This window comes from Xenopus laevis, chromosome 8S (assembly GCF_017654675.1).
Source record: "Xenopus laevis strain J_2021 chromosome 8S, Xenopus_laevis_v10.1, whole genome shotgun sequence".
Lineage (NCBI taxonomy): Eukaryota > Metazoa > Chordata > Amphibia > Anura > Pipidae > Xenopus > Xenopus laevis.
In genome coordinates this window covers 55,160,332-55,180,153 of record NC_054386.1, presented here as the reverse complement: position 1 = coordinate 55,180,153, position 19,822 = coordinate 55,160,332, and the positions used below count along the sequence as shown (strand labels likewise).

At 39.8% G+C, this 19,822-nt stretch overlaps 1 pseudogene; it reads left to right on the top strand.

Annotated features, from left to right (window-relative positions):
• Window positions 1–19,822, top strand: part of LOC108700074 — a 110,643-nt pseudogene that overhangs the window by 36,699 nt on the left and 54,122 nt on the right.

The window sequence follows — 19,822 nt, the reverse complement described above, 5'->3', positions numbered from 1 at the left end:
GTGTTTGATAGATTGTGTATGTATACATGTATAGGACCTATTATCCAGAATGCTTGGGACCTGGGGCTTTCCATATAATGGATCTTTCTATAATTGGGATCTTCATACCTTAAATCTACTAGAACATCATGAAAACATTAAACCCAATAGGGTTTTGCTTCCAATATGGATTAATGATATCTTACTTGGGATCAAGCACTAGCTATTATTTTATTATTACAGAGAAAAATTAAATAATTTTTAAAGATTTGGATTATATGGTTCAAATGGAGTCTGTGGGAGACGGGCTTTCCCTAATTTGGAACTTTCTGAATAACGGATCCCATATCTGTATTCTTGCTTCTGAACGGGGCATAGTTTTCTCTTTTAAAGGAACAGTAATGCCAAGTGTTGTAAAATAATAAAAATATAATTTACCAGTGCCATACACTGGTACATTTTCTATGATTGCATAATAAATACTACTATAGTTTATTTAACCCTTTAAGTGCCAGCAGAATTTTCACATTTTGGTTACGTGAAATTCCAGCCGTTTTTGAAACTTTGTGCTCTCTCACTTTAGGGGCATTTTCTGAGGGGAAATCTATAGTTTACCTAGGAAAACTATACATTGTTTTTTTCGGGAGAAACTGAGCTTTCTAAATCTGCCTGAGTTTTCATGTATTTCCACCTGTGCAAAAAAATTTATAGTGCTAACTACCAAAAAAAATCAACTTAAACCAGAAAAATATTTCATTTTACAGATGAAAATCCAGCTGGTTTGGAAAGCCTTATGTCTCTCGAACATGCCAATACCAGATATGTATAGTTTTAGGGAGATTTAGGACTTCTGTACAGCAAAAACTCCCTGCAGCATATTACTGAATTTTGAAAGATAAGAGACAAAGAAAAAAGGACCGCTACTGCTCCCCACAGGTACTCTTCCAGGTGCTCTGTCCAGCAGTATCCGACTGCTAAGCATACAATAAGTTCAGGAACAAATAGACGGCACTTCTGGAAAAGATTTATTACTGCTGTATATCCTGACGCGTTTCGGGAATTAATCCCTTAGTCATAGGACAGCACTAAGGCAGAAAACGGCATGCTTTAGATTCCAAGGGAAAAAAATCCTGAAACCGTAGGTTTACCCCAGAAAACCATAAATTTTTGAAAAGTACACATTCTGCTGATTCCAAAATGGGTAACTATGTCTCTCTACTCCCAACTACCAAACACCAAAGCTTGTCTGAACATAGCGGTTTTTATAATATAAATTCAAAATTCAAAGGTTTTATTTTGCTGCTCCACATATCCCACACTATAATAGGTACCAAGAAAAAGCACCTGAAATATGATTGCCAGGGGTCCACTGAACAGTTTGATGCCCATTGTGCATAGGTTTACCAAAGTATCTGGCATTTAGAGACACCAATATGAAGTTAGCGCATCCAAATTGTTCAGGACTTTACTTGACGGTTTTGGTGAAATATCTGAAAATTGCCTCAGTGGTTCAACTTTCCAGCATCATATAGCCCATGTATCATTACATACCAGGAAAAAGCATTCTAACTATTATTGCCAGGGGTTCTCCAAACAGTTTGGTCCCAATTGTGCATAGGTTTACCAAAGTATCTAGCATTTAGAGGCCCCAAAATGAAGTTGGCGCATACAAATAGTTCTGTGGGTAACTTCAGCTAATGAAAAATCAACACATTGACTGCATTTTTGTGGGGTAAAAACACAGAAATATATGTTTACCCCCCAAAACCATATATTTTTGGAAAGTACACATTCTACAGAATTTAAAATGGGTAACCAATGCTTTTCTGCTCCAAACTACTGAGTCGCAAGGCTTTGCCAAATTTGGTGGTTTTGGTGAAATACCTGAAAATTGCCTCAAAGCTTCAACTTTCCAGCATCGTATTGTCCATGTATAATTACCAGCATAAAGCATCCTAAATATAAACACAGGGGTCTACTGAACACTTTGATGCCCAAAATGCATAGATATACCAAACTATGTGGCACATAGAGACCCCCAAATGACAATAGTGTATATGAATTTTCATGGCTGACGCGCTGGCTGCTGCAATATAAGCACCTGGTGTGTGTGTATTATGCGACATTAGACGCCCCTAACGGTACAGAGACCCCAGAAAACCATATATTTTCAGAAAGTACACATTCTGACAATATGGGTAAATATGTGTTTCAACTCAAACCGCCAAACTGCAAAGCAATGCTGAACGTAGCGGTTTTTATCAAATTTCTGAAAATCGTCACAAAGCTTGAATTTTACCCCATTATATGCCCCACATTTCGTAACGTATCAGCATAAAACATCCTAAATATGATCGCCAGGAGTCTACTGAACACTTTGATGCCCAATTTGCATAGATATACCAAACTATGTGGCACACAGAGACCCCCAAATATATAGTAGATATATAGTAGATAAAATGTACAAGGCAAAACAAAATAAGGCAGTAAAGAGTGAAATGCAAAAAAATCCAATAAAACCACAAAAATCAATGTTTTTTTTCCAGACTAGTTTAATCGGCCGTCATAATCACAGTTTGAATATTTTAGCTGGGCCAAATAGGTTATACAGTTATACAGTTAGAAACAAGTGAACACGACCATATGCAGAGCTGAAAATGCAATAAAATGGCTAAAAATTCCCCAAAACTGCAATATAATCACCGAAATAACTTACAAAAGGTATTGGAGAGTACGGTGAGCAAATAGGCTATTCGAAATGGCAATAAAACATTTTTTTCAGCCAAAAAAAGAGACAATGCGATAAGAAAAAAAAAAGCCACAATGCCATGTATGTGCGTGTGTACGATTGGTAAATTACATGATATGTGCGCGTGTGTCTGAGTGACCCCCCCCAATCCCCAAAAATGTATGTGTAAGTGTGAATCTGTGTATTACTGTAATAATTGTGTGTTTGTGTGTGTAATTGTTGCAGTAACCTGAAAAAGTCGCTGGAGATTGTTGCAGACAATCTGGAGGGGCCCCAGGAAGATATCTGCGACGTGATTCCTGTCCCTGTGCTGTGGGGGCGGAGCTGATCGGCGCAGTGCAGGCTGCAGCAGCAGGACACGTAAGTAACACATGCCTGCTACTGCTTTGGGGCCCCTGGGCGGTCGCGCCCTAGGGGCCACTAGATCCCCTGCTCTGCTTGTTGCCTAGGGGCAGGTGATCGAAGAGGAATGGAGCGAGCAGCTCTAACAGCCGCTCCTCTGCTCCAGAACCCGGAAGTGCTGCAGAATGTAGAATCTACTGTGGCATTTCAAGTTACTTTTCCACAGAACGTAGATTCTATGTTCTGTGGCACTTAAAGGGTTAAACAAGCTGCTTTGTAGCCATGGGGGAAGTCATTCAAGCTAAAGAAAGACGAAAGGTACATGTTTTCATAGCTGGTATGAGTGAACTAAATTTGTATGTTCGTTTTTTGTTGATTAATTTTTTTGAAGCTGCTCACATTATGTTTTCCCCTATACAGGTGCTTTCTGGATGGCAATCAACACAAATACGGACATGTTGGCATGGGAATGCAGGGGGCAATCTTCACACAGATCCCAAGCAAGGGGTAAGATCCATTATAGATATAGTGCATTCAATAGACAAATACAAAGCTGTGCAGGAACATATTGGTTGATCAGATGTCTGCCCTAACAATATAACTTGTTGTGGCTACATAATCGTGTTCTCAGTACCGAGGCGTACGTCACAACTGGAAAAACTGTCACCTAATATATACTAATAGCAAATTAATTCCTGCTGTAACATGTCTTTTTGATGTTATAGTACATGAAAGTGACTAAATGTAAGACTGTCTCACCATTTCATGTATGTATTAAGTTTGTGTCACACACACATCTCTCTCTCTCTATGAATCTTCACAATGACCTACATTTTAATTTGTGATGAATCAAATTGCTCTTATTATGTGCATCTGTACAGGATGTACAGATGTACATAATAAAAGCAATTTGATTCATCATGAATTGTAATGCGGGTACTTGTGAAGATTCATATATGGCTTTTTGACCCTGCACCTGCAATTATTTAACCGGTCAAGATTTGAGTGCGGCTGCTTGACATTTTATATCCATTACCTGATCGTTGCATATGCATACATATATAAGCTTTTAGTTTTTCTGATACTCCTGTGATTTGAAATAAGGTGGATGGTTTTATTGAGTATATATCATTATGCTTTCTTTTTTTCAAGAGCATTGCCACCTTGGGAAAAAAATCCTGACCACACTTAGTATAAAAGCATTTTTTTTAGTATTTTTATACTAGGTGAAAAAGAAACAGAAGCTACTGTCATGTAGGTGTAACATTATGTAATGTTGGTTAAAAGACAATAACTTATTCATGTTTAATTTCCTATAATACAACAGGGTGAAAGGCAATAGCAATGTCACGGCAAATTACCTAATGCTATAGCGTGCAGTGTTTTCTCATAGCCCTCCTGCTCTTAAGCCCAGCTCCCAGAATCCATAGTTAGATGCTGTAATTCATAACTGCAAGAAAGCCATGATATTGACTTCCTGGCTGCAGACAGAATGACTTTTCACATCCAGCCATTCCATTCCCCCTTTCCTTACTAATCGCAGTCCTGTGCTAGTCTGACTAGCCTATTGCAGTGTATAATTATATACACTCTCACCGCAGCAGCTTCCTTTATGCCTTCACAGCATCTCTTCTACTTCTAACTCTTCATGTTTCTGCAATCCCTGGTACCAGCTGTGCAGGGATACAATAAAACTATTTATGCATATCTTCGCTCTTTATACTGTGATGAGAAGATGGATTTCTAGCTCTGAAGCTGTCACCATGGTCCTCTGCTTTTTCTTTCTCACCCCAGGTACAGATGAGTATAAATACCTTATTTTTCACACTGTCAACTTTTGAGCTTGTACTTTTTCCCTATTAAACATATTTTCCTTATGCTTTACAAATGCATTTTGCTTTTTGCCCAATGGTACCCTTTTTTCCCCACTTTCTTCTGTGACTACATATGCCTCCTCCTGTACAGCAAACTGATGTTTTGCACATTTAAATGGAGCAGTCATAGTATATTCCTAGAGAGTAAGCTGTGTTTTTTTTTTATATTGCTGCTGTGCAAAATGTCATTTGATTTACCTTACTTATATACAGATGGCTTTTATGCTACTGTTATGTATTCAAGTCTTCTCACAGTGAAGTAAGTAGTATAGAATTAATAAGGGCTTCACAATATATCAATGGTCTGACAGGCTGACCTAGAGCGAAATACAATGGCTGGACAGGCGAACTTCCTGCCATAGAACGTATACTGACAATGTTTATATAGTAGGGAGTGGCTGGCATGAGGTAGGCAGACAGGGGGAAGACAAAAAAAAACGTAATGTTTTGATATTGATTTTTACACTTTTGAAATTATTTGCTGTGGTTATTTTGCACAAATAAATTTAGTGAGTGAGTCACTTTTTTTTGATTGATTGCTTTGTGCTTTTGGACTCTTGCATAGTGTACATGTAGTTACATGTAGATGGTATATATCCACATTAAAGGTTTATATAGTAGACTCAAGTCAAGTGGCACAGATGTTCCAGATAAGTGGTAATTCGGTAAATTGGATCTCCATACCTCAAGTGCTCTAAAAAAAAAAAAAAGTAAACATTAAGGGCTCTTACACTCATGTTTATAATGCTGCCATGTAGTAATTATCTGTATTAATTACTAATAGGCCGTATACTGTGACATTTATATTCTTTGTGTACTGTAGATTTTAAGTCGGCTCCTAAGCTCAGTAAGTGACAGCAGAGCATGTGCAGTGAATTGGCAGAAAAGAAGATGGGGAGATACAGGGGCATCTTTGGAGGCACAGATCTTTACTGCTAAAGGGTTATGGTTGCCTTGGGCTGGTACAGAAGCCCAAAACATAATGTACAACATTTCTAACCTACTTCTTTAGTTAGACTTTAATTCTCCTTTAAGCTTTGCTGTAGCTGTAGGAGGAGATGTGCCCATGCAATGTAATACATTTTTTTTATCTAGGAATAGTAGGGTATGTATTATTCTCATCTGTAGAGGTGCATAAGGATTTAGATGTAGTCCTCCTGAATGGCCTTCAGTTCATACTTCAAAAGTATACAAGACGGATTAAAAGTCTTTAAAGTTTCATTGTGTAGCCTTGCCATTCTTCCTGCAATAAATTAACTGTCTAGCTGTCATTAACTGTTGACCCGGTAGTCTTAATGCAGCTTCATGGTAACACTTTGAGACAGATACTTTAATAGCATTGCTCACATTTGACCACCTTTGCTATTTTGATGGCTATTAGCTAAAGCTGGATGAAAGGGACACTGCCCACAATTCACATTGCTACTTTGCCTAGGTAATTCGTATACATTTCACCCATATTCTAAACTGCAAGGTTTTTTGTTAATTATGCTGTTACAGTTGTCACTTATTCATTAAACAGCAACTTAAGTCTACCAGAGAATTTCTGAAATATTTCTTATTATCCAATTTCAGTGTGCAGTCTTTTTCTCTACAAAGTGACAAATGTGGCAAAGCCAAACAAAAAAGTTAAAGATGGTCAGCTCATCAGTAAAATCTTATTAGCTCTGCAGATAACCGTAAAGTAGCAGCGTTATAATTTTAACTTCAGAAACTGGCAAATGATATTTTAAAGCTAGTACCTTTGTCTAATGCATGGCATACATCAAACATGCCACAAAGCATGCCAGAATTGCTTTTTTGACTTAAAGGAGATTGTCTATAAGGAAACACAATTATAAGTACAACTTAAAACTTTGTTATGCTGATAGTACAACTCAATTAAAGGTAAAGATACAAAAATAATGTTGGGCTGCAGCAACAGACAGTTACTTTTATAAAGAGTATATTAAATCTAATACATTTATTTCCCTTAAAACATGATTCCTTGCTAGAACTGAATATTAACTGTCAGCAATACTTTGGGGTCGTAACAGGACCTTCTCTGTTAAAATTGGTTCAGCATTTTGAAGAGCTGATTTGGAAACGTCTTCAATTCATGTTTAGCCTTTAAATATAGTCTTGCGCTCTAGTTTAATGGACTCATAATGCATGATTACACAACTTCAGAGCCAGCGCTGTTAAATGAAGTGGTGACATTTTACGCACAATTAAGCAAGCTAGAACAATTTCTCTGCTCTTAGCTGTGGGTTCACTACAGCCAGCACTGAAGGAATTCCAGTGTATGTTGCATATTATATGCTTTCATTACCAATCATTAGTCCTCAGCACTCAAATGAGTGGATGAAAACTGTAGACTTGCATACTGTATTGAAGGCAGCTAGCTCATGCTACAAGTGGAACTCCCAAGACTAACAGTTACTGGTTTATTATTCCACAATTTATTCTACGTGCTCTGCCTTGAACCTATCAGGAACAGAATGGCATAGACCCTTGCTTGGCCATAAATCTTATTGCAGACCTCAAGGTTTCCTAGCTATTTAGGCAAGCAGTTATGGAAAAGATTGCTTCTTCTGGCTGTTTAAAGTAGAAACGACTCCCATGGCATGGTTACATGATAGACTAGGCACCCATGTATTCACTTCTGTGCTTTTGATTATCATTTGGTCCATTTAAACAAGAATTATGGTACATGTGGGTCAGGTACATCGGTGTTAACTGATAACCCTTACCTTCACACTCTGTCCTACTTAATGCCTTTGGTGCTTTATGGGCTACCTTGACCAAATTACACCGTTCACAATTCAAGATTGTGCCTGTCCATCTCTATTAACCCTACTAACTCTAATTCTCTCCATCACCTCTGCAAGTATATTACTGATGAGACCACTGCAATATATGAGATCAGATTTGTATGGATAACCTTTTTATTAATACTGAATATATCATGGAGGGACAGGAAGAACTTTTGTCCCAGAGCCCCTCATTCAGGGTCTCTGAACTGCTGATAAATGGTATGGGCTTCTTTGGAAAGTTATGGTGTTTGGCCTAATTACCCCGGAATTAGATGGGTCAAGGGTGGGACTGTTCATTGCTGCAACCCTGTGCTCTCATGTATTAGAGCAAAGAGTGAGAGCACTAGAAAGAGAATGGGTCTAAGCTGTATAATGCAAAGTTGCTTCACTTTCATTTGGAAAGGGTTGTTTCAGACCATGGAGGCAGTCAGGCAGATATATAATAAGTGTCAAATAGTTGCCTGATTCTATCTGTTTACAAAAGTTTATCTGCCACCTTCTGCTGAGGCTTAACTCTTAAATGGAAAATAAGAAAATGGAAAACTTTGGGCATCTTCCTGAAGTTGATATAGGCTGCAGATTTTCAAAATAGTATTGAATCCTCAGGTGGACTACCTTTGTCCACAACCTGGACATTCTCAGATGTTGGCCCTCTGAGACTTTGCTCTAGGTCTAACTGATGTCAGTGGATTAATCCACATTAACCACCCATTTAATCCCAATTATTCTTGTTATATCTCTGCCTCCTCTTCCCTATTATGTATAGATTTGATGTTGGCCTTTTACACCTCTTTTAGATCCCTCATGTGGCTCTGTCTTTTGACGATGCACACTGGCGACACTGTGACCAAAATATTACAGTGATACTAAAGTTAAAAACACTCAACTAGTGCATATAGTGGAATGCTTTAGGTAGTGTTACTGGGATCTTTCCACTTTACCCTCATCTCCCAGAGCCCTACACTGATCTGATTCTCAAAGAGAGCAAACCTTTTGAGGAGTGGTAATCTCACATGCCCATATTGCTAACTGTGAGGTAAAAGGTTTGCATAAATTTTGGCTTCTAGGTTCTGAATAATTAGAAAGGAATATATTGGTCCACCTGGAACAAAATAGGTGTGTGCCTTGTAAGGTTGCCGACATGAGCATAAGGTACTTATGCAACAATCTCTGTCAAGTGTGATGGGTCGCCATTTTGTGGAAGAACTTGACACAGAAAAGGCAGGTGACACAGTTCAGTGGTTATACTTGGTATATCGTTTAGGGTCCTGACTTTGAATTCAAGTAAATGTGCATGTTCTGGTGAGGGGACAAATTAGGGGCCATCTTGGAAGTATATTGGGCAATTCCCTGGATGCAAATATGTCCCTGTACATCGCCACCTCGGACCAGCTCTACACCTTGCCTTGTGCCAGAAATGGCACTGGTGAACAGGGCATGGTTAACCCTTATAAAATTGCAAAATAAGCCATGATCTTTGTAAACTGTGCCCAAAATGTCTCATTGTTTTTGAGTGAGATTATAGAGAGATTCTGTTAATTAGAAATCCACTGGAAGGTAAATGTGTAGATTGTAAATTAGAAGCAAAAAGCACTGTATTTTCTTTTCTTTTTTGTTAGTTGTGCAGACTTGTGGCAGATGGACTGTGCGCCATTTGGCCTTTTGTAGTTAGTGTTTAGTGAATATATACATTTTCCTACATTATCATATAAATGTATTTTGAATCAGTTTACAGTTATAACCATAATGAAGATGCCATTGTTCTTGCAATGATGGCCTTATCCTTGCTAATCTAAACTTGTTTAAAACCATGCAGTGTATGGTCCACTAACCAGGGGGGTGAGGTAGGACATCATGGGAAATTGGCCAGTTTTAAGCACCAGGCATAATTTTGGCATAAACAATCCCAAACTATTCTCATTGTCGGAGAAGAGGGCTACCATAAATACATGTATTATTATGTATAAACACATAATAAGCAAGGTTCAGCATAAACATTTTTTTGTCAGTGCTTACTGACCCTTTAGTTTCATATGCTTTTATATAACTATTTTTTCTATAGGACCTATCAGAAGCACACATACATTATGCAGAAATATATTCTACTACACTTAAAAGAAATTATATTCTATTTAAAATCATATTTCCCCATCTGAGGCAAATTGGAGAGGCTTCAGATGGGTTTTTTGCCTTCCTCTGTATCAACTGGTAGTTAGGCAGATAAAAAAAAAAAACTAAAAGGTTGAACTTGATGGACGTGTGTCTTTTTTCAACCTTACTTACTATGTTACTATATATAGTTTCTTTTCCTTGATCAGCTGTTAAAGATGATGTGATAGCTTGCTGTGTGCATGGAACATTATCTGAGGATTGCATTTGTGTATGTTGTGAATAGGGTTTGTATGTTCTTTCTGTGTATTCCTCAAACATTTCATAGCAACAACAACATCTAATTGAAAAAAAAAATGCTGATTGTGAATAGGGTTTGCGTGTTCTTTCTGTGTATTCCCCAAACATTGCATAGAAACCGCAACACCTTATTGAAAAAAATATTTGAAGCCTAATGTTTTGCATACAGAAAACTATGCCCCCTCCACCTTTTTGAATACCATTAAATAATAAAGAAAATACCAGTCATTTTTTGAAGTTAAGTAAACAATTCAAATGATATTCTTTTATTTGAAACGTGTTTTGATGCTAACCAGGGCCTTTAGTTTAAAAGAATAACACAGTTTCATTTTCTCTTAAAAATCTATTTCTGAGCACTCAGTTTCCTCAAGTGTACTATTATGGGAAGCTCATAAAACCAGTTATCAGGGGTAAATTTATTCAGATTGGTTCTAGGCGAAAGAAAGATAGAGAATCTAAACTAAAAATTTTGACACCGGAATTAGATAAATTGATCTCCAAGCAGACGGAATCCCCCCTATTGGACTACTCCATGCAAATTAAACAGCTTCAGAAAGATTTAGATTACTAATGCTGAGAAAAAATTAAGATGGGCTAAAAATAAAATGTATTGTTGTATTGACAAACCAGGCAGGATTCTAGCCCGCAAGTTAAATGAGCGTAATACCCCCTCAGATTCATAGGATCAGGTCCTCTCAGGGTCCCTTGACGGGAAATCCTAGTAAGATTGCCACTGATTTTGCAAATTTTTATCAAAAAATTGTATTCTAAACCGGAAATATATCTGTAGAGAAATATGAAAAATTCTTTAGGGGATTTAAAATTCCATCTTTAATTCCTGATCAAGTCCAGTTAAAGGAAACCTATACCCCCAAAATCAATACTTAAGCAACAGATAGTTTATATCAAATTGAATGACATATTAAAGAATCTTACCAAACTGGAATATATATTTACATAAATATTGCCCTTTTACATCTCTTGCCTTGAACCACCATTTCGTGACTCTATCTGTGCTGCCTCAGAGATCACCTGACCAGAAATACTACAACACTAACTGTAACAGGAAGAAGTGAGGAAGCAAAAGGCAGAACTCTGTCTGTTAATTGGCTCATGTGACCTTACATGTGGTTTGTATGTGTGCACAGTGAATCTTACGATCTCAGGGGAAGGCCCTTATTTTTTAAAATGGCAATTTTCTATTTATGATTACCCAATGGCACATACTACTAAAAAAGTATATTATTATGATAATGGTTCATTTACATGAAGCAGGGTTTTACACCTGAGCTGTTTTACTCAGTATCTTTTAATAGAGACCTACATTGTTTGGGGGGTATAGTTTTCCTTTAATGGAAGAAAATATTACATTGGAGGAAGTTCAACTGGCTATAAAACAACTAGATACTTGTAAAGCTCCGGGACTCGACGGCCTCTCCAATATTTACTATAAAAAATTCCTCACTGAGTTAGGCCTCTATTTAACTAAAATGTTAAATGAGCTTAAAGTAGGAGGGGAATTACAAAGGGAAACTTTGAAAGCTAAAATTTCTGCTATCCCTAAGCCTGATCTGTCAAAAACTACAGGCCTATTTCGGTTTTAAACACTGACGTTAAACTTTTGGGGAAAATCCTGGCCCTTAGAATTTACTCTCTTCTCCCCCTAATAGTCCATAAGGACCAAGTGGGCTTCGTCCCTGGTCGTCAGGCTGCTGATGCAATTAGGCACCTTATATTGCTAGCCCACCACGCTAAATTATCTGGACTTAAAACGATGCTGCTAAAATTGGATATCCGAAAAGCTTTTGACTCCCTCCATTGGGACTATTTGTATTATACACTAGGGAGATGGGGTTTTGGGGGGAATTTTATAAATTGGGTCAAATCCTTATATCGAAACCCATCAGCAATAGTCAATATTATGGGATTCCCATCCAATGTTTTTCAAATCTACCGGGGAACACGCCAGAGGTGCCCCCTTTCCCCGATACTGTATGATTTAGCTATTGAGCCATTGGCAGCAGCAATTAGAGCCAATACAGATATCAAAGGTATTGATGTAGCTGGTATTCAACACAAAGTTAGCTTATTCGCTGACGACTTAACCCTGGCGATCTCTAATCCACTCACCTCCCTCCTAAACTTGTTAGACTGTTGGATATCTTTGGTGCCATATCTGGTCTCCAAGTTAATCATAATAAGACGGAAGCTCTAAATATCAATCTGTCCCCTGGGGAGGTTAAATTATTGCAACTTAAATTCGAATTTACTTGGCATCCACACTTTATTTCAATTTTAGGAGTTAAATTGACCAATACATATGATACTATGTACAAATATAATTACCCCCCATTATTTAAAACTCTGTTCACTTTACTTAATAAATGGAACCATCACCATATTTCGTGGATAGGCAGAATCCATTCAATTAAGATAACAATTCTACCAAAAATTTTGAACTTTTTCCGGACGCTACCTGTGCAAATCTCTCTAGATGACTTATCCCATTTTAACACTAAAGTTCTCCAATTTGTTTGGGCTAAGAAGCCGTCCAGAGTTCGCCAGTCGATACTACCGTGCCCTAGAAATAGAGGGGAACTTGGCCTTCCTAACTGGTTATTTTATTATAAAGCGGCCCTACTATCCCAGATTCTAGCACTTCATTCTAAAACAGATACCCCCCTTTGTGTTTCTCTAGAAGAACCTTATTCAGCACCATATTCCCCAGCTGCCTTGATTTGGTGCCCTCCTAAATTACGACCATCTGATGGGAGTGTCTGCTTACATCATACGTTAAAATTCTGGGACTCTGTTAACAAAAAATATAAGTTACAAGCACCTCATTCCCCCGCCATGCCGTTAGTGGGTAACCCTCTATTTAACCCTGGATTGCAGAATACGGTCTTTGCATGGTTTTCTCTCGCAAATATACAGAATTTGGGACAACTGTATACATTAACGAAGCCTTATACTCCCCAAGACCTTATAAATAAGTACTCGGTTCCGCTAGCAGAACATTTTCATTTGAGACAATTATTACACTTCGCTCAATCACAGTTGGACCAGAGCCAGTTAGCAAGAAAGTCACCCACCTTTTTTGAACAATGATGTCTGAAAAATCCCCAAACTAAGAAAGTGATCTCAACGTTGTATAACAATTTCTACGATGATGTTGAACCTTCCCACTAGGCATAGACTGACTCATGGCAGAAAGACCTAAAGTGTCAACTAGATAATGAAGAATGGCAATCAATTTGGTTCAATACCATGAAATCTTCCAAAAATGTTTCTTTATTGGAGGTTAATTATAAAGTTTTACTTAGATGATATTTGGTCCCAGCTCGTATTGCCAAATTTGCCCCTGCAGCGGACCCTACTTGTTTCAGAGGTTGTGGGCAAGTGGGTTCCATGTTCCACATTTGGTGGGAGTGTCCATGCGCTCAAAGGTTTTGGATTCGAATTTACACCATGTTGCATTCTATATTCCAGGTGGTGATCCCAAAACGTCCTGTAATAGCTCCATTAGGTAAACAACCTGAGGTACTTTCAAAGATTCAATTCCAATTGTTTACTGCAATTATGAGTGCGGCTAAGAAAACTATAGCAGGTGCTTGGAAGACTAAACAATTATCTATTGAAATAACTAAACAAAAAATAGACTGGATAATGTCACAAGAGAAATTGACTAGTATTCTTTTAGACTCACATAGTAAGTTTGTGATAACATGGACACCATGGCTGGAATATAGATATGGGACCGATGGTCATATGGAATTACTTAGCATTTAAGTATTGTGGATATGGGATCTTTCTCAAGCAAGTACGTGATCTGATGGGGCTAGAGTCAGGTTTGTCTTTTTATTTTTGGATTATAAGGTTTAATCTGTTTCAACATAAGGTATACAATACGCAGGATTAGTCATCGCTTGGGATAAACAAGATAACAGTAAGGAATGTCTTTAATTTATGCTTTACCCACATTTGATTATACTTGCTAAATGTACACGATCACTTGAACCTTTTTCAGCATATGTAACTTTCACACCATTGTATTGTTCCCTTTGATTGCAAATGGCTACCTGTGTATTTGTTTTTTCCTGATTGTAAAATACAAATAAAAATATTGAAAAATCTATTTCTGAAATGTTGAAGACTTCCTCTTTTATTGATTAAAACAAGCAGATTAATTAAAGTGTACAGTGGTTTATCGATGAAATTTAATTATTTTCTGTTTGAATTGTGTATTTAGCATTTCATATTAGGAAATTAGATTGTAATCAATATCCCCCCCCTCTTCTTTCAGTTAAAAGAAGTGGATTCCAAGAAAATATTAAAAGCCATGTTTTCTTATGTTTGGCCCAAAGACAGACCTGATTTATGAGCAAGAGTTGCAATAGCCTTTGGGCTTTTAGCAGGTGCAAAGGTAAGTCAGTTTTTGGCCTTTGTGTGAAGCTATTCATAATGGTCACTGAAGAGCCTTTAGACCTGAAGATGTTGTGACGCTGGAGCCATTGCTTATTTTGTTGGTGACTCAACTGTATGCAAGCGTGGAAAGTCACAGTTAAGGTGGCCATACAATATAAGATCCACTCGTTTGCAGTCCTCGATTGCAGGAAAAATCAAACCTGCCTGATCGATATCAGGCTGATTTTTAGCCAGATATCGATTGGGGAGACTCGTTGGATGCCCCCACACATGGGCAGATAAGCTGCCAAATTGGTCTAAAGGACCGATATCGGCAGCTTTAATCTGCCTGTGTATGGCCACCTTAACAGTGCTTTGGCCCCATTACTTGCTAAAAGGTGACAGGAACATAAATAAAAGGACAATGTAATTAGCAAATTCAAAGCTAATGATGACCTTGTACCTTATGATATTGGGAGGGAATCCCTAAGGCATATGTTTGGGAACTTACTGAGAGCACTAGCTCTGTAGTAACAAGGAAATCTCTTTCTGGTCAGATAAAACAAATGATAATATTGAATTGACCACAGCAGGTTTAAGTTTGTCAATTTTTGAATAAAAAAAGCGCTGTTGAAAAGATATTGAATTGGCCGTTGTCATTGTGCTAAGCTAACAAGTCCCACATTGTATTGCAAGAGCAGAGAGATTATACAGCTGCCTTAGGCAGCAAAGCATGTACTTACCAGCTACCATCAGCGTATTACTTATTAAACGGGCCTTGCTTCTATGGTTCTGTGTAATTGCAGCTTGTTTTACCTTCTCAGTTCTGATTCTATCAAACTCGGTTAATCACTCAATTATTTTATGGTGTATTTTCAGCACATCATTAGGGATTTTTTTTACTGCTGACACCTGTTGTGCCTTCCATACATCTCATATGTATGTTCTATCCTAGGGAAATAATTGCGTCTGTTAAACGCAAAATAAAGAAGGCTGAGGTCAAGGTATAAATCTAAAGCAGTAAGCACCTCTGGGAATCCTTTCAGTGCCATTTAAGAATGTAGTGGCTTGGGAATAAAGGCAGTGACATTTTATTTTTGCAGCTGCTTGCTCTTACTGACAGTGGGAACAAAGTGCATATGAAGATTCTCAAGTTACCTTATTCCTACTGAACAGGGTGAAAGGCAGGGATCAATCAGTGTTTCAAGTTTCAAAACTCTTGAGTATTGCCCCATGTGGGTATGGACCTCATTCCAGATAATGTAAAACTACATCTCCCAACATTATTGTGGAAGGATCTGGGAACTAGTTCAGCTCCTGAAATGTGACAAGTTAAAGGAGTGACATCATACATTCATTTCTCTTTTTAACATTTTTTCTTTTTGACTTATGTCATTTTTATATATGTGCAATTAATGATAGGCAATTCACTTTACTGGATTACTTCAGCGCACTGCCCAGTTTTTAAATGCAATGGTGCTTCTTTCCTCTAAGACTTCACCGCAAGTCTTCAGAATGAATGTAATGATAGGCAATTGTCTGTTACTAAATATAGTAAAGGGATTCTGTCATGATTTTAAGGTTTAGTTTTTATTACTAAATTACACTGTGTACATTGCAAATAATGCATTCTACCATATACAATTTTATTCTTGAACCATTAAATGTTTTAGGGTTTTTTTAAGTTGTAATATTAATAGTTATAAGAAGACATATCAGGTCATTGTGCCTGGTCATGTATTTTCAGAAAGAGCCAGTACTTTTACAATGGAACTGCCTTCAGATAAGCTATTGTGTCTCCCTACTCAATGTTTCTGAAGCAATTGTGGTTGACTTGGGGAGTTTTACTATTGATTTTTAGCAATGCAGGTGTCAGGGAGCTGTTCTCCTGTTACCTTCCCATTGTTCTGATGATGGGCTGCTGGGGGGGGGGGGAATAGATGGGGTGATACCACTCCAGCTTGCAGTGCATCAGTATAGAGTTTATCAGAGCACAAATCACGTGTCTGGGGGCATTTGGGAAATTAACGACATGTATAGTGTGTGTGAAATTTCAATATTTAATTTAAAATAAAATCTGTTTGCTCTTTTGATAAACTTATTTCAATGCCGAAGAGCTATTAACTGATGCATATTGTAAAAAACATATTTTCCTGTGATAGAATCCTTTAAATGGATTGTGTCATAATTTTGAAGGTGTAGTCATTACTACACTATTACACTGTGTACATTGCAAATAATTCATTGTACCATTTAAAATGTAATTCTCAACACAAAAGAAAAAAAGTTTGTTTTTAGTAACAGCCATCTCAGTGCATGATCCTGTGCTTTCGAAAAACAGCCAGGACAGCACAATACAAAGTCATTTCAGGAATTGTTGCTGTACCTCATTGGTCCTCAAACTTCGGCCCACGTGCCGGATGCGGCCTTTCAGCATCATTTACCTGGCCCCTGCAGCGGGCGGCACTGCGTTCAGCATCATATCGTCGGCTGCGGGTGGACTTGTTGGCTGCAGGCTTAGGGAGGTGCCGAGCTGAGTCTTGAAGCTACAGGATATACAGAAGATCCGGAGCAAGGGGCGCAGTTCCGCGGCCGGTTTTGGTGCACACAGAGAGAGAGAGGATTAATTAGCTGCCTGGAGGGAGAAGGAGGTTCCTTGTAACTGGGTATGGAACTATGTAATGGCACGTGCATCCATCACTGAACCACTGGGTACTGTATAGGGATACCTATGTGCGCAGTGGCCTTTGCTGCCCCAGTGTAATGGCTTGACATTGCACTCCCGTCCTACAATACCGCTCCTGTCAGTACCTACTGTGCCAGAAATAGCACTAGGGCTGCACCTCTATTACATACAATACAGCCCTATAGAATAGACTGGAGTCCAGGGCCGGACTGGGGGTAAAAAGCAGCCCGGGCAAAATATAATCAAAGCAGCCCACATGTAAAGACACAATGGTCTGACTTGTACACATCCACTCATATATTGGGGTAAAACTGAAAAAATGTATGCACATCAAGAGCTGCCTTAGGGGTTGTTCACCTCCAATCTAATTTTTAGTATGATGTAGAAAGGGACATTCTGAAAACCATTTGCAATTGGTTTTCATTTTTTATTAATTGTGGTTTTTGACTTATTTAGCTTTTTATTCAGCTGCTCTCCAGTTTGTAATTAACGCTGTCTGGTTCCTAGGGACAGAGTGACTGAGAGTGCAGAGAGAGGGGAAGAGAGAGGGACAGAGTGACAGAGAGAGACAGAGAGAGGGGAAGAGAGAGGGACAGATCGACAGAGAGAGGGGAAGAGAGAGTGACAGAGTGACAGAGAGAGACAGAGTGACAGAGAGAGGGGAAGAGAGAGGGACAGAGTGAGACAGAGTGACAGGTAGAGGGGAAGAGAGAGGGACAGAGTGACAGAGAGAGGGACAGAGTGACAGAGAGAGGGGAAGAGAGAGGGACAGAGTAACAGAGAGAGACAGAGTGACAGGGAGAGGGACAGAGTGACAGGGAGAGGGACAGAGTGACAGAGAGAGACAGAGTGACAGGGAGAGACAGAGTGACAGGGAGAGGGGAAGAGAGAGGGACAGAGTGACAGAGAGAGAGTGACAGACAGTGCAGAAGGAGACAGAGAGAGAGACAGAGTGACAGAGAGAGACAGAGAGAGGGGAAGAGAGAGGGACAGAGTGACAGAGAGAGAGACAGAGAGAGGGGAAGAGAAAGGGACAGATCGACAGAGAGAGGGGAAGAGAGAGGGACAGAGTGACAGAGAGAGACAGAGTGACAGAGAGAGGGGAAGAGAGAGGGACAGAGTGACAGAGAGAGACAGAGTGACAGGGAAAGGGGAAGAGAGAGGGACAGAGTGACAGAGAGAGGGGAAGAGAGAGGGACAGAGTGACAGAGAGAGACAGAGTGACAGGGAGAGGGGAAGAGAGAGGGACAGATGACAGAGAGAGAGAGACAGAGAGAGGGACAGAGTGACAGAGAGAGGGGAAGAGAGAGAGACAGAGTGGCAGAGTGACAGAGAGAGGGGAAGAGAGAGAGACAGAGTGACAGAGTGACAGAGAGAGGGGAAGAGAGAGGGACAGAGTGACAGGGAGAGAGACAGAGTGACAGGGAGAGAGACAGAGAGGAACAGAGAGACAGAGTGACAGAGAGGAACAGAGTGACAGAGAGAGACAGAGTGACAGGGAGAGACAGAGTGACAGGGAGAGGGGAAGAGAGAGGGACAGAGTGACAGAGAGAGGGACAGAGTGACAGAGAGAGGGGAAGAGAGAGAGACAGAGTGACAGGGAGAGGGACAGAGTGTCAGAGAGGGACAGAGTGACAGAGAGAGACAGAGTGACAGGGAGAGACAGAGTGACAGGGACAGAGTGACAGCGAGAGGGACAGAGTGACAGAGAGAGGGGAAGAGAGAGAGACAGAGTGACAGAGAGAGACAGAGTGACAGAGAGAGGGGAAGAGAGAGAGACAGAGTGACAGGGAGAGGGACAGAGTGACAGAGAGGGGGACAGAGTGACAGAGAGAGACAGAGTGACAGGGAGAGGGGAAGAGAGGGACAGAGTGACAGAGAGAGAGACAGAGAGAGGGACAGAGTGACAGAGAGAGAGACAGAGAGAGGGACAGAGTGACAGAGAGAGAGACAGAGAGAGGGGAAGAGAGAGAGACAGAGTGACAGAGAGAGGGGAAGAGAGAGGGACAGAGTGACAGAGAGAGACAGAGTGACAGGGAGAGGGACAGAGTGACAGAGAGGGACAGAGTGACAGAGAGAGACAGAGTGACAGAGAGAGGGGAAGAGAGAGGGACAGAGTGACAGAGAGAGAGAGTGACAGACAGTGCAGAAGGAGACAGAGAGAGAGACAGAGAGGGACAGGGACAGAGAGTGACAAAGACGCACAGAAACGAAGTGCAGAGAGAGATCCGGTCTTCAGCGATGTTCACGATCTTAAGGGGGGCCAGCTAATCCTGAAAGAGCAGCACAGCCGGCCCCCCTTTAAATCTAAATCTTGCTGGGCCTGGGACTGTAGCCTCCTGATAGCGCGCGGGCCTGCATAGAGCACGGCAGCACCAGAACAGAGGAGTGGGAGGGGCAGAGCAACAGTGGAAGAGATGATGCAGGAGCGGTCCTAGAGCCCGCCTGATGCAATGAAAGGCAGTGGCACTTTCTAATAAGGTGCAGAGATCAGGATCGGCCCACTTAAAGAAAAAATAGAGCAGCCTTTCGGGCAAATGCCCGAACAGACAGATTATCAGTCCGGGCCTGCTGGAGTCTGCTG